Genomic DNA, 15,204 nt, shown 5'->3' with positions numbered 1-15,204 from the left:
CTAATGTAACAAAATAAGGATTCTGTAAATTCTGATTTCTGTGCATAAACCTCGATTTATACATGGAAATGGTTATGAAAATTGCCTTTTAAGGGAGCAAATTTTAAACTTGTTTTATAAAAATACAACATAACAAAACCTCATTGTTGTACATTAACTTCCTAATCCTATAAAAGCTGCCAACAATTGCATGCATAAATTTGGGCATGTGCCCAGTCTGCACACACACTTTAATTGAATAACAAGCTAATTAGTGCCAATAATTGGCTTTTAAAAATTTAATTGGACTTTATGCATATAAATTTAGTTGCGGAATCCACGCCTAAATTTTATGTGCAGTGGAAAAAGGGGGCATGGAAATGGGTGGGGCATGGGCAGAATGTGGGCATTCCTAGCATTTATGTGCATTTTTATAGAATAAGGGGGAATACATGCCTAAATTAGGTGCATATGTTTACACCACATTTCAATTGGTGCAAATGGTCACATCTAAAGTAAGGTGCGATTCCCAGGCATAAGCGTTATTCTATAAACCACACCTAACTTTAAGCACAGCTTATAAAATAGTGCTTTTTGGGCGCCATATATAGATTCTATGTATAATCTTGATGTTCTTGATATATTTCATGTTAACTTTTGATTGTTCATCCCAGTGGCGATCCTAGGTCGGCTGCCACCCAGGGCGGATCGCCGCTGTGCACATCCATTTTCGGTTGCACCCCCCCCCGGGTGCAACACCGTCCGTCCCCCCCAGGATGCAGCACGACACCCCCCCCAGCACAATGACACCCCCCTCCCCGGCACATCAAGCCCCCCCCCCCGGGTGCATTCTTGGCTGCTGGAGGGTGCAGAGAGCAGCCGCACGCCTGTCAGTTCCACTGGCTCCCTGCTCCCTCTGCCCCGGAACAGGAAGTAATCTGTTCCGGGGCAGAGGGAGCAGGGAACCAGCGGAGCTGACAGGCGTGCGACTGCTCTCTGCACCCTCCAGCAGAGAGCACTCATGGCTGCACCCTCCAGCAGAGTGCACTCATGGCGGACCGCCCCCACCGCCCCACCCTTGCTAAGCCACTGGTTCATCCTGCCTACTGGTTCTAAATAAAGATTTTTTAAAAAAGACTCTATTATTATTTTTGTAGCACCAGTGTGTACCCAGCAGGAATTGGGTAGTGCCGTGCGCTGCCCGGTTACCGTTGGGTTAGTGCAGGAGCCCTTTCTGCCACCGCAATGGGTGGCGGTAATGGCTCTCCCCTGAAATGGCCATGCAGCAAGTGTTTCACTTGTCGCATGACCATTTCTTTAAAAAAAGAAAGATCTACCTTTTACCTGCTGCGGTAAAAGGGGGCCTTGGCGCATGTCAAAAACACGCACCGATGCCAGCACAGGCCCCCTTTTGCCGCAGCTTGGTAAAAGGGACCCTAAATGCCTACATTAGGCATTATACACTATTTCGCACTGCTTTGAAAACATACTTCTTTCAGCTAACATTCCAGACTTCCTAAGTTTTTTCTTTCTCAGCTACAGATTCTGCAACAGAAGATACAATAACTGGTTTCCCATAGGGCTCTGAGTGCTGTTAATGAATGATTGCTGTCTTAGGTTAAGTCTTTTTTGGGATTGTAATTATGAATTGATTTCAGTTTTCTTCTTTAAATGATGTATTTTGGTCCTCTTTCCTTTGTTTTTAACGGAGTTCCTTTATGTTGCCTGTTTTTTATATTGTAAACCGATTTGATTTGCTATGCAAATAATGTCGGTATAGAAAAACCAATAAACAATATCTATGTTCTGTGTATGCAAGTTCTGGGCAAACCACTAACCTACATAAGAACGTACATAAGTATTGCCATACTGGGACAGACCAAAGGTCCATCAAGCCTAGCATCCTGTTTCCAACAGTGGCCAATCCAGGTCACAAATACCTGGCAAGACCCCCAAAAAGTACAAAACATTTTATGCTGTTTATCCCACAAATAGTGGATTTTCCCAAGTTTAATTTAATAATAGTCTATCGACTTTTCCTTTAGGAAGCCAGCCAAACCTTTTTTAAACTCTGCTAAGCTAACCGCTTTAACCATATTTTCTGGCAACGAATTCCAGAGTTGAATTACACATTAAGTGAAGAAAACCTTTCTCCGATTTGTTTTAAATTTACTACATTGCAGCTTCATCGCATGCCCCCTAGTCCTAGTACTTTTGGAAAGCGTAAACAGACACTTCACATCTACCCGTTCAACTCCACTCATTATTTTATAGACCTCTATCATATCTCCCCTCAGCTGCCTTTTCTCCAAGCTGAAGAGCCCTAGCCGCTTTAGCCTTTCCTCATAGGGAAGTTGTCCCAAACCCTTTATCATTTTCATCGCCCTTCTCTGCACCTTTTCTAATTCCACTATATCTTTTATGAGATGCGGCGTCCAGAATTGAACACAATATTCAAGGTGTGGTCGCACAATGGAGCGATACAAAGGCATCATAATGTCCTCATTTTTATTTTCCATTCCTTTCCAGATCCACACCACTCCCCCTTACAGTTGTGTGTTTTGGATTTTGTGTGCATATAGATTATTAACTTAGGGCAGCTATGTGAATAACTACTAATATTGCCAATTAAAGCCAAATAAGACCAATTATAGTCAACTGTTTTTTATTGCTAATTAAGGGGTCCTTTCACTAAGGTTCGCTGAAAAAATGGCCTGTGGCAGTATAGGTGCATGTTTTGGCCGCATGTAGAATCATTTTTCAGCGCACCTGTAAAAATGCCTTTTTAAAAATTTTAACCGAAAATGGATGTGCGGCAAAATGAAAATTGATGTGCATCCATTTTGGGTCTCAGACTTTAGTGCCACCCATTGACTTAGTGGTAAGGTCTAACATGTTAACCGGGTGGTAATGGTCTATGCACATGAAATGCCTTTTACCACCTGGTAGTGTCGCGCACCTGAAAATAAAAATTATTTTCTGGTGCAAGAAGGGGATGTGCACCAAAAATGAAATTACCGCCAGGCACACATGGTAGCCGGGTGATAACTCAGAATTGGTGCGTATTGGGTGCACGTAGGCCCTTACATGGCTTAGTAAAAGGGCCCCTAAGCTATTATGTTGCATGCACAACTACCTTTAGGTTATTCTAAAAGTTGTGTGTGCAACATTGCACCCTGACCACAGAATTGGGCACATAAACTCACAGAATTAGGGGGTAAAAGTAAATATCTGAATTTAGTTTATGATTCGAAATTCCCCCTACCCTGAGAACTTCTAAAAATTCCCAGAAATGAAGATTAGGGGAAAATACATCAGAAGAATGGATTGAGCCAGATTTGTACAAAGTACTCTAAAGGAAGTATCACTAGTGACTTATACAGAAGTATTATCGTCTCCTTTTTCCTTCAGGTCATTCCTCTCCCTATGCACCCAAGTATCCTTCTGGCTTTTACTATTGATTTTTCTGTTTGGCCATCTTAAGATCAGAAGATATGAACATCTCCAAATGTGCCAGTGTAAACAGAATCAAGAATGCATAAATTGGGTTTGTTCGTTTACATGTTTTATCATTTTTTGATGTGCAGCAAGATGAAGTCACAACCAGCTTCTCATCTGAGACAACAGCCAGGCCACCCTCTTAGTGAATTTCTAGGATGAGGAACATCCCCATATGAGGTCCCCGATGGGAACTACATTCTGGTAATTGCTCACTTTTTTAGAAATACTATTAAACATTGTGGGACCGTATGTACATGACTGCAAGCAGGATTTTACCAGCTGCCTGCTTTTAGCTCATGATTCTATCATCCAAAGACTGTCTTCTGTGAAAAGTTTTTCCTGATGTTCATGAATCTGCCTCCTTGAATTTTCAAACCCTATCCCCTGGTTCCACAGCTTCTTTCCCTTTGGAAAGGTTAATTTATTGTACATTATTTATTTATTTGGATTTAGCTCACACTTTTTTTCAGGACTATTTCAAGGTGAATTATATTCAGACACAATAGATATTTCTAAGCTTGTACCTGAGGCAATGGAGGGTTAAGTGACTTGTCCAAAATCACAAGCAGCAGTGGTGGGATTTCAACTAGGCTTCCCAGGTGCTCTAACAACTAGGCTACTCCTCTAGTATTTAAACATTTGTACTATATGTCCCCTGTGTCTCCTCTGTTGTTAAGTTCCTTTCAAGTTAGTATTGACTTGTGGTGAGCCTGCGGATAGTTGCACTGAAACATGTTTGGTCATCAGTCAGACAGCAAATCGTTGAAAGATTGACATCCATAGCTCTGCTGTTATTGTGTCAATCCATTGCATTACTGGTCTTCCTTTTTTGCATTGACCTTCAACCTTGCCAATCATGATGTCTTTCTCTAATGATCTTTCTCTTCACATGATGTGTCCAAAATATGAAAGTCAAAGCCTTGTCATTTCAGTTTCCAAGGAAAGCTTAGGTTTGATCTCTTCCAATACCAATTGATTTGTTCTTCAGACAGTATTCTATTCCAGCACCATAATCTGAAGGCATCAATTTTCTTCCTGTCTTGCTTCTTCACTGTCCAACTTTCACATCCATTTGAAGATATTGAAGATGTCATGGCTTGGACAAGTCAAATCTTTGCATGCAGAAATGCATCTCTGCACTTGAAGATCTTGTCTAGGTCCTTCACAGACGTTCTGCCAAGAGTGATATGTCTTTGGATTTCTTGACTGCTCATTGTTTCATTATTGATTATTGATCCAAACAGGTTGAAGTTATCTACTATTTCTATTACTTCTCCACCGAGAAGGAAATTATTGATTTTACTTGTTGTCAGGATCTTTGTCTTCTTCATATTAAGGTGCAGCCCATTTTGAGACCATGTTCCTTGATCTTTATAACTGGATGTTTCAGATTAACTTCACCTTCAGCCAGTAATGAAGTATCATCAGCACAGCAAAGATTGATGATGAGTCTTTTACCAAGTTTACCTCAGCCTTCTTCATACGGTCCTGCTTCTCTAGTGTTCTGCATATAGATTGAACAGGTAATGGGAAAGTATGCAACCTTGTCAATTGGTAGTTCAGTCAACAGTATTGTCTCAATTTGGTTATTGTAACATCAGTCTTTTGGCCCTTCTGAATAAACAGTTGAAAAGATTACAGATGCTACAAAATGTAGCCGCTAAATTGATTTGTGGAATGAGGAGGTAGGGGAAAGGCAGATAGGGTGAACCCATTTTTAAATGCTTTGCACTGGCTTCCAGATACAGTCAGAATACGATTTAAACTTTTGTTATTTATATTCACAGAAATTCATGGGATGATCCTAGTGTATTTGAGCTACTATGTTTTCTTATATACACCTAGATGGCAACTGCATTCTGGAGATGAAATTCATATGAAAAACCCTTCAGTGAAAGAATTAAGATTATGTGATACCTGAATGAAAACTATTTTGGGAGAAGGTCCAGAGATTTGGAATACCCTACCTTCCACTATAAAGACTTCAGGAGGGTTTTATTAACATGTTATTTAGAGAACTTTATGAGGGATTGAATGATGTCACCTAAATTTCAGGTTTAGGGTTTTGTAAGATATACATTGTTATTTCAAATTATATTAGACATGTTATAATTGAGAGACCTAACGTTTTTCTGTAATCTTGGAGTCACCATCGACCGCCACTTAACACTCGAAACCCACGCAAACAACACAACCAAGAAGATGTTCTACTGCATGTGGAAATTGAAAAGGATAAGACCATTCTTCCCAAGATACGTCTTCCGCAGCCTAGTGCAATCCCTCGTCCTCAGCCACCTGGACTACTGCAACTCACTATACGCGGGCTGCAAAGAGCAAATACTGAGGAAACTTCAAACAGCCCAAAACACAGCAGCCAGGCTCATCTTCGGAAATCCAAGATATGAAAGGGTAAAACCACTACGAGAGAAACTACATTGGCTTCCACTTAAGGAACGCGTTACTTTTAAAGTTTGTACACTAGTCCATAAGATCATCAACGGCGAAGCCCCAGCATACATGTCTGATCTAATAGACCTACCACCCAGAAACGCTAAAAGATCATCCCGAACACACCTAAACCTCCACTTCCCCACTTGCAAAGGCATGAAATACAAGACGCTGCACGCATCAACCTTTTCCCACAAGAGCACGCAGGCTTGGAATACACTACCGCGCAACCTGAGAATGATTGACGATCAAGCTTCCTTCCGTAAACTACTAAAGACTCACCTGTTTGAACAAACTTACGGAAAGAGCCAACTCACATAGAGTCCATACTCACTATTCATCAATGCAATTTACATCCACTTTGATCCCTCATCCCGCACCCCAGTCTATCATGCACTTATCCACAGAACTATGGACATCATATGTCTTTGTCTAACACTACCCTTTAGCTTCCCATTGTCCCCTTCCAATTATTTCTATGTTGATGTCCCATTGTCATATTCCTAATTTGATATTTGAATGTCTCGTATATCTTTGCACAATGTAATCCATAACCAAATTGTAACAAATGTATTTCTATTATTCATATCCTATTGTAAGCCACACTGAGCCCGCAAAAAGGTGGGAAAATGTGGGATACAAATGCAATAAATAAATAAATAAATAAAATAATCTGCCTTGAACTTATTTTAGCTAAATTAGAATATAAATGTGTACATTAAATTAAATTGTGTCATCACAGAAAGACAAACTTTCAAATCTATCCAAGGAGTGATTTGGGCATAAGCAACATAGGCATGTGCCTAGGGCACTATATTCTGAAGCTACCCCAAAACTAGGGCACAGGACCTCTCACTCTCTAATCACTAAGGGACTCCCTTTCTCATTGGTCCTCTATGTATAGACACCATAATATTAAATCCAGCCCTGAATCTGTATACAGTATTACATAAAAAGATATTGAACAGAACAGACCCAGGACCTGTCCCTGAGGCACTCCACTACTCACATAGCTCTCCTCCGAGTGAATTCCATTTACCACTATCCTCTATCAGTCAACCAGTTTCTAATGGGCTACCTTGGGTTTCTTAGTTTATTCACGACAGGTTTCTTTCCAGTGTCCTTAAATTTCAGCTTCTTTTTCCAGTGTTAATAGCTATCATGACTTGTGCACTGGGAAAAAGAGGACAATCAGAAATATTTGATGCAAGATATAACTACCCTGCCTATGCTTAAACTGTGCTGGTAGGTTCCCAACTCCATTACACAATTCATTATTTCAAATATATTAATTCCAGTACTGCAGCTGCATTGCATCATAAAATTAGGTTGTATCTCTTACCAGTAATGCATCAGACGCTCCCTTCCACTCCCATATAATTTACTGCTCATTTACTTCATCTATATTCATCACTTACTTCTCAATTGCAACATACAATGTACTGGCCTTATTTTTCTGAAAATTGTACCTTGCTTCTCTCTCGAGCATCTGGTTTATTCCAGATTCCCTTCCCAATGTATCTCTTCTTCCCACATGTTGTTTGATGTTCTCCTTAATCCAGCCCTTACCTTGGGTAAAAGGCAGTTTTAACCACATTCTCCATTTCTCCTATGTGAATATTTAACACTGAATAATGTGAAATAGCTTACAATATAGAACAAATTCCTAAACATATGCCTTTTGAAACAGCATCTGGTCCCTTTGTAGTTTAAAAAAAAAACTCCCTTGACTGCAGAAAAGGAGGAAAATGTAATTTAGGGGCCCTTAATAAGGCACAATGGGCCAGATTCTATATATGGTGTCCAGAAAAACTGTGCGGAAAACATTTCTGCTTAAGTGTATTCTATAAGCAGTGCCTAGATTTAGGCATGATATATAGAATACACTTAGTTGATATCCCAGCACCTAAAACTATTTATACCAATGAAAATGTGGCATAAATCCTGGCACATGGATGTAGGCACAATATTCTATAACAACACGTGCAAATTTTGGGAATGCCCACAAAATGCCCATTTACCGTGCCCCTTTTTGCCTGCGTGCATTAAAATTTAGGCGCAGTGCATTACAGAATACACTTAGGGATTTATGCACTTGAATTGTAATTATTGCCAATCAGTGCTCATTATTGTTAAGTGCTGATAACAATGCGGATTGGCTTGTTAAGCCAATTAAGTTATACATGTTATAGAATAAGCTTGGTATAAGAATACATTGTGATCTTGCATCGGTGTCAACATTATATTGTTGCTCAGTTATCGACATTAGGGTAGAAAGTGATAGTGTTTGGCAGTGAGGTTAGTCAGCATTGTGTGGTTACATAGTAATCGATTTTAGATTAGAAGTGGGATTGTTTGTTTATTAAAAGCATTGAGGTTATTCGATCGAGTGATTAAGGTCGATCCAGTCTTATTCTTCAGTCTTATTGTACTATTGAAAACTGACTTATTCAAGAAGGCATACCACAAACAACCGTCATAATTACTAAACAATAAGACTGAAGAATAAGACTGGATCGACCTTAATCACTCGATCGAATAACCTCAATGCTTTTAATAAACAAACAATCCCATTTCTAATCTAAAATCGATTACTATGTAACCACACAATGCTGACTAACCTCACTGCCAAACACTATCACTTTCTACCCTAATGTCGATAACTGAGCAACAATATAATGTTGACACCTACGCAAGATCACAATGTATTCTTATACCATGTATGTACGCACTGAATGTAAAACCATGTGCCACTCTGTAGACCGGAATTGGCAATCGCCACTACGGCAAATGTAAGCCACATTGAGCCTGCAAATAGGTGGGAAAATGTGGGGTACAAATGCTATAAATAAATAAATAAATAATAAATTTTGGCGCGGAATGCTAGATGCGCTATATAGAATCTGGTGAAATAGGCCTAACACAGGCCTACTGCTCGGTAAAAGGGCACTACTGTGGTATCTTGCTAAGGATGTAAAAAGAATTGAAGCGGTGCAAAGAAAAGCTACGAGAATGGTATGGAATTTGCTTTAAAAGACGTATGAGGAGAGACTTGCTGACGTGAAGATGTATACCCTGGAGGAAAGGAGAAACAGGGGTGATATGATATAGACGTTCAACTATTTGAAAGATATTAATCCGCAAACTAACCTTTTCCGGAGATGGGAAGGTGGTAGAACTAGAGGACATGAAATGAGATTGAAGGGGGGCAGACTCAAGAAAAATGTCAGGAAGTACTTTTTCACGGAGAGAGTGGTGGATGCTTGGAATGCCCTCCCGTGGGAGGTGGTGGAGATGAAATCTGTAACGGAATTCAAACATGTGTGGGATAAACATAAAGGAATCCTGTTCGGAAGGAAGGGATCCTCAGGAGCTTAGCGGAGATTGGATGGCAGAGGCGGGGCTGGTGGTTGAAAGGCGGGGTTAGTGCTGGGCAGACTTATACGGTCTGTGCCCTGAAAAAGACAGATACAAATCAAGGGGCTGGTGGTTGGGAGGCGGGGCTAGTGCTGGGCAGACTTATACGGTCTGTGCCCTGAAAAAGACAGATACAAATCAAGGTAAGGTATACACAAAAAGTAGCACATATGAGCTATCTTGTTGGGCAGACTAGATGGAACGTGCAGGTCTTTTTCTGCCGTCATCTACTATGTTACTATGTTACTTTGCTGAGGTGTCCGCAGCAGTTTTCTGCTCAGTGCACGCTAATCCCACACTGGGAAATATTTTTTACTTTCCAATATGGGAGGCTTGCCCATGGTCACAGAGCAGGCGTGCCTGTGCTAATTGGGTAGCAGTGGCACATTACCACACATGACCTGATTGGCATGAAAATAGTGTGGGAGCCCTTACCGTCTCCTAAATAGGTGATGGTAAGGGCGCCTGTGGTAATGGCCATGCACTAATGGGGGGAATTAGCATGTGGCCATTATAAAAAACAAATGGCCTTTTTTCTGGAGAACTAAATGTGGCTGCAGTGCATGGTAAACCCACATACTAAAGGTAATGTGGGCCACCTTTTAGCACACCTTAGTAAAAGGACCCCTTAATGTGTTGTTTTTTCAGAGTAGAGAGATGTGGTAGCCGTGTTAGTCCACTTTTAAAGGTAATCAGTAGAAATAAAACAAAATAAAACATGGAAAAAAAAATAAGATGATACCTTTTATATTGGACATAACTTAATACATTTCTTGATTAGCTTTCGATAGTTGATTAGGGCAACCTTCGAAAGCTAATCAAGAAATGTATTAAGTTATGTCCAATATAAAAGGTATCATCTTATTTTCCTTTCCATGTTTTATTTTGTTTTATTTCTATTGTTTTTTCAGAGAAATTATGGCTCCTTCAGACCCAATTAAAATATTGAAGAAACAGAGGTAACGTAACATTTATGTCAATAAACATTGAATCCAAATAAATTAGCTAAAAATAAGATCCATCTACACATACAAATCAGAGATCAGTTAAGAATTTTATAGTGACAACATAAAGACTTACAAAAAGAATCCTCCTTAATGACTTGTTTCCTAATCTATACCAGAACCAACCAATATTGATCCCTTCTGATTTGATTATTTTATCATATTATCATTATTGATCATTACATTTTTTCCTACTCTCACTTGTATGTTATGTATTATCATTTTATTTACCCTACCTACCTGTTATTCTTGTACATTAATTGTAACAATATGCTGAACCTCTTACTCTGTTAATGATGATGCCATTGCTATGTAATGTAAGCCACATTGAGCCTGCAAATAGGTGGGAAAATGTGGGATACAAATGCAGCAAATAAATAAATAAATAATCAACTATATCTAATCCTTAACTTTCCAGTACTTAACAATCTCGTCAACCCTGTCTGATGATGTTCAAAAAAACAGTGAACATCATTGTGAAAATTCATGACCTGCACTCAGTCTGCTGCCCCTCACTACCTTTCTACCCTCATCTCCCCTTACGTTCCCGCCCGTAACCTCTGTTCACAGGACAAATCCCTCCTCTCTGTACCCTTCTCTACCACCGCCAACTCCAGGCTCCGCTCATTCTGCCTCGCCTCACCCTATGCTTGGAACAACCTTCCTGAGCCCTTACGCCAAGCCCCCTCCCTGCCCATCTTCAAGTCTTTGCTTAAAACCCACCTCTTCAATGTTGCATTCGGCACCTAACTCTTACCGTTCAGTAAATCCAGACTGCCCCATTTTGACCGCCCCTATTGGACTGACCGTTCATTTGTCTCTTAGATTGTAAGCTCTTTGAGCAGGGACCGTCCCTCTATGTTAAATTGTACAGCGCTGCGTAACTCTAGTAGCACTTTAGAAATGTTAAGTAGTAGTAGTATTTAACATTAACTGCCAAGAAACCTCACCAAAGCACAGCTGTGAAGAACTTTGCATTGTGCGTCACTGAAACTCTACATCATTTTGCATTCATAGTGTTAAACTGCTTTTTATTCTCCTGTGGAATGTGAATTACTCATTTACCTTTTTGCAAATCAAAAGCACAAACCACCAACTGGTTACCATCCCAGAAATGGTTCTTGAATTCATTTTACTGAGCTTTAAATCCTTAACTGAGAGGGTGTTGTTAACCCTCCTATTTTGGCTTTTGCTGAAGTTGTGGGTAGGAAAATGCCAACTGCCCTTGGCAACCAGATAAACTGGACCCAACCATTTAAGCCAGGATCAAGATGTTAAATCTGACCCTGAGCCGCTATCGGAAGCCAATAAAATCGAGGTAATCCTTTCTCAAACTTTACCTCCCATAAACAAGCTAGCAGCTGACATTTTCACCATCTGCAAATGGTGTGATGCTATTAGAGGGGATCTTACATAAACTGAGTTTCAATAGTTGAGGTAACTCCATAGCCTGCATCATAGTTTTTAATTCAAAGGATTAAGGGGTCCCTTACTTAGGCGTTTAGGCACCTACATGCATCCAATGCATGTCAAATTGGAACCACCGCCTGGCTACTGCGTGACCCGAGCAGCAGGAGCGTAGCTACGTGGGGCCACGGGGGCCTGGGCCCCCATAGATTTGGCCCTGGACCCCCTGCAGAAGACCCTCTCGACCCCCCCTTCCACCATTAACTCGCTGTCAACCCGCTGTCACCATCTGCTACCTTTGCTGGCAGGGGACCCCAACCCCCGCCAGCCGAGGTCCTCTTCTTCCTTCGTTCTGTTTCTGATGTCCTGCACATACAACGTGCAGGACGTCAGACTCAGAAACAGAATGAAGGAAGAAGTGGACCTCGGCTGGCGGGGGCTGGGGTCCCCCGCCAGCAAAGGTGGACGACGGTGATGGCGGGGAGGGTTGGCGGCGGGATGGGGGGTCGAGAGAGTTGTCGGCAGGGGGGGTCAAAGTTGTTGTTGTTGGTGGTGGTGGCGGCGGGGGTTGGCAATGGTGGGGGGGGGGGTCGGTGGCACCGGGGGGGGGGGGGCTAAAATGTGCCCCCTCACCTTGGGCTCTGGACCCCCCTCCCACCGATCTCTGGCTACGCCCCTGCCGAGCTGTAATTCCAATTTTTACACACGTCCAATATACGTGGCAGAAAATATTTTCTATTTTCTACTGAGTGGTGCTAACCGGGCGGTAATCGGTAGTGTACGCACGTTGACACTTACTGCCTGGTTAGCACGTGAGACCTTACTGCTAAGTCAATGGGTGGCGGTAAGGTCTCAGGCCAAAAATGGACACGTGCTGGTTTTAATTTTGCCGCACATCCATTTTCGGCCACAAAAAAGGCCTTTTTTTACAGGCGTGCTGGAAAATTGACCAGCGTGCGTCCAAAACACATGCCTACAGCAGCGCAGGCCATTTTTCAGCACGTCTTAGTAAAAGGGCCCCTATGCAAGAGTTGCGGCTATGTGAATTGGCTCTCATCCAACTACTAATAGCAAGCATAGATTATTGTATGCAAATTAGTTTGGTCAAATGAAACTAAGAACCTGAATATAATCAGAGTAGATGCAACATCTGAGTTCAAGATGCCTCGTACTGGAACATATATACCAATACTGCACATATATACCAAATAATATTAGAGATAGGGGAGACCCCTGCAGGATAGCCCAACAAAATGGGCTTAGCATAAATGAACGTGAATTTACAGTCATTCTCTGAGAACCATCTGAGAGGAAAGATGAAAACTGGTTTTCTTTCATGTCTGACAGCAACATTTACAAGAACTTAAGTATAGCCATATCGGGTCAGACAAAAGGTCCTTCTAGACCAGCATCCTGATTCTAAGTTTTCAGGTTTAGCACCCGCGGTGGTCAGTAAAACACTAAGTGCTGCTGGCTGTATATGAAGCCCTATACCTTTCTTGAGATGCACACCATACTCAAGGTGTGATTGCACCATTGAGCAATATAGAAGCATTATAATATATTTTTGTATTTGTTTCCAAGATTCTGTTTACTTTTTTGGGTGCTGCCGCACACTGAGCAGATTTCAACGTGTGGTCTGTGATGACGTGTAGATTCTTTTCCTGGATGGTGACTCCAAGGGCCCTGTTTACTAGTGTTTTTAGTGCATGCTAAATGCTAGAGACACCCATATTTTCCTATGGGTGTCTCTAGCGTTAGCAAGCGCTAAAAACGCTAGCATGCCTATAGTGTGGCTTAGTAAATAGGGCCCCTCATGTGGAACCTAGCATCGTGTCGTTGTTATTTGGGTTATTCTTCCCTATGTGCACTTGTCCAAATTAACTTCATATGCCATTTGCATGCCCAGTCTTCTGATCTGCCAGGGTCCTCCTGCAATTTCTCACGATCTGCATGTTATTTAACATTTTTGTCTTTGTCTTTCCAGTAAAAGAACGTGTTCAACTGTATCAAAAGTAGATGTTAAGAGTAATATAATGCATCAATTTGTCCTTAATCTATTAAAAACTTCATGTGAAAGGGTCTCTGTACTGAAAATGGAACAAAAGACCAATTGATATGGATCAAGTAAGTTTGCTGTCTCCAGGAATTCTTTTAATTGGTTAGTAACACCACTTTTAGTAAGTTTGAACTGAAAAGGAAGATTCAAGATAGGAAAGTAGTTGGAACATAAGGTTGCTTCTGAAGAGCTTGGATAAAGACCTTGGTGACAAAAAGGCATTCACCATCATTGCAAGCAAGTTTGCAATGTATCCTGAAGCTTCATTAAGAAGCCAAACTGGACAGAAATGCTGAATATTATTTCCTTTTCCAAACTTACACAATAGTAATTTCATTTCCTCAATATCAGCATAATTAAACTGAGAGGAGGCTGTTCTCTCTCATTAGAGCCATACTCCTACACAAATTCTTTCTCACTTTCCACCCTTTCCAAGCATCTGATCAGATGGATTCTGTACATTAATACATCATGGTATGAAAAACATTTGCTGTTTATTTACAATCAGCATGTCATCTTTAATGGATGTGGCTCTTGGAGAAATACCAAATGTTAGTGGAAAAGGTGAAAAGGGACCATTTACTTTGTACTCTGTAGGGCTCATTTCAAAGCACTTAGAAGTTCTTATACTAAAGCGCATAGGCGCCTACATGCATCCATGTTATGTGCCAGTTATCTTTGCAATCTTTGAAACATAACTGGTTATGTGTCAGTTTTCTAAATGTCTATAGTCTATGCTTTAAAAAAATAGATGTATATGCTGATCACACCCAGGGGACCTTTTACTAAGCTGCGTAGGTGCCCATGTGCGCCCAACGCATGCCAATTTGGAGTTACCACCTGGTTACCATGTTGCCCTTGTGGTAATTTCAATTTTGGCATACGTTCGCTACGCGTGTCTGAAACATACTTTTTATTTTCTGACGCGCTTAGGTCATTACCGCCCAGTTACCGCGTGAGACCTTACTGCTAAGTCAATGGCTGGCAGTAAAGTCTCAGACTCAAAATGGATGCGCACCAATTTTTATTTTGCCACACGTCCATTTTCTTCAAAAATTTTTAAAAGATCTTTTTTACAGGCGTGCTGAAAAATGGATCTGCGTGGGCTCAAAACCCACGCCTACACTACCGCAGGCCATTTTTCAGCGCACCTTAGTAAAAGGACCCCCCAGTGTATAAATGTCTGATTCCCTATATTTTAGAGCTGGCATTATTATTAATCAGCAGATTCTGTTCTAAAATACAGGTGCAAATTGAGACACACTGACCTTTACATGTCAATTCCTTCTTCTATGACCTATCTTAAAATGGCACTGTAAATGTACATGCGCCTACATTTAATTGCTGAGCAGAAGACAATTTTCAGTCAGGGAATAGAAAGTATCTATT

The 15,204-nt window shown here is 41.0% G+C and overlaps 1 protein-coding gene across 1 annotated transcript in view; it reads right to left on the bottom strand.

The window, feature by feature from the left end:
- LOC115472313 (putative defense protein 3) overlaps positions 1-15,204 on the bottom strand; it is a 40,975-nt gene that overhangs the window by 10,649 nt on the left and 15,122 nt on the right. The gene's annotated exons all lie outside the window — the stretch shown is intronic.

Source organism: Microcaecilia unicolor, chromosome 6 (genome assembly GCF_901765095.1).
Source record: "Microcaecilia unicolor chromosome 6, aMicUni1.1, whole genome shotgun sequence".
Taxonomy (NCBI): Eukaryota; Metazoa; Chordata; class Amphibia; order Gymnophiona; family Siphonopidae; genus Microcaecilia; species Microcaecilia unicolor.
The sequence above is the reverse complement of the archived record's forward strand: the minus strand, read 5'-3'. Positions and strand labels throughout refer to the sequence as shown.